This window comes from Pundamilia nyererei, unplaced genomic scaffold (genome assembly GCF_000239375.1).
Source record: "Pundamilia nyererei isolate P.nyererei 1_Seehausen unplaced genomic scaffold, PunNye1.0 scaffold00023, whole genome shotgun sequence".
NCBI lineage: Eukaryota > Metazoa > Chordata > Actinopteri > Cichliformes > Cichlidae > Pundamilia > Pundamilia nyererei.
The window spans coordinates 1-1,367 of NW_005187424.1; positions in this window are offsets into that span (position 1 = coordinate 1).

A 1,367-nucleotide genomic window follows, 5' to 3' on the forward strand; every position below is an offset into this window, starting at 1 on the left:
CCTATAACTGTAACCTAATTGTAACTCTGACACTAAAACCACATTTTGAGTGCCAAAAATGCCTTCAAACTCGTGGGGACCAGGATTTTGTCTCTATAAGGGCTGTTGGTCCACACAAGTATAGTAAACAAGGTCACACACACACACACACACACACACACACACACACACACACACACACACACACACACACACACACACACACACACACACACAATCATTAAAAAGAAGTGTCTGATTATGTAGAGAAAAGCTTATGTTAAACACACATATGATGGTACTTCACATCATATATAGATAGATGTGAAATACCAACATGCTCACTCTCACGGTCTGTTTAAATTCTCAGAAAACTGTATCTGAACCACAGACACCGCTGGTTCTAGATTCGCTGATTCTGGATTCAGATATTCAGACTGAGCTGACAGATAAACACAGTGAGTCTCCGACTGTGAAACACAAACGCTCTCTGAATGAGCCAGAACACAGTAAAGTGTCTCAAGCTGAGCTGGCAGAGCTACACAACATGACCCTAGCACATTTTAAAGGAGCATCATGACTCATCATGACTCTGAGGTCTTAGTAAACTTTGTTAGTAATGTGTTTATTGAAAATGAAGTAATGGAGTAATCTCCAGAGGTGGGAAGTACTATACTTGTGTATTTATATTTATGACAACTTTAAACTCGTACTCTCTACTTTTAATACAAATATCTGGACTTTCTTATATTTCTAAAGCAGTTTGAACGCAATTGAGGTGAGACATTATTTGACATCACTGCACGCCGCCGAACATCAAACATCGACCCATAGAAGACTCTCCTGCTGGTGTGTCATCGTCGGTGCTCATCACAAGTAGAGTGAAGAGCACCAAAGTCCTCGGTGTTCACATCACAGAGGACCTGTCCTGGACCAGCAACACCAAATCAGTGAAAAAAGCCCAGCAGAAACTGCACTTCCTGAGACGATTGAAGGTGTGCCTCCCAGAAGCCGTCCTTAACACAGAGCCCCTCCAGAGAACTGTGCGGACCGCTGAACACGTTATTGGCAGCTCCCTACCCAGTCTACAGGATATTTACACCTCATGCTGCGTTCTTAAAGCCACTAACATCATGGCTGACCTGCATCATCCCTCCCAGTCTGCAGTATCAGGAGCAGGTCGGCGAGATTGTGAAATCGTTTTTTCCCCCAAGCGGTCCGACTCCTGAACACAACACTGGACTCTCTTCTCTCTTCTCCACACGCTTCTTAGACTACATAACACTCTCCCTTCACTCCCAATACTTACACTATTGTGTATTGCACTGTTCCACTCTGTCAGTGTACTATTGTATTTATTTATTCTCATTTGTTTCTATTTCTATTCA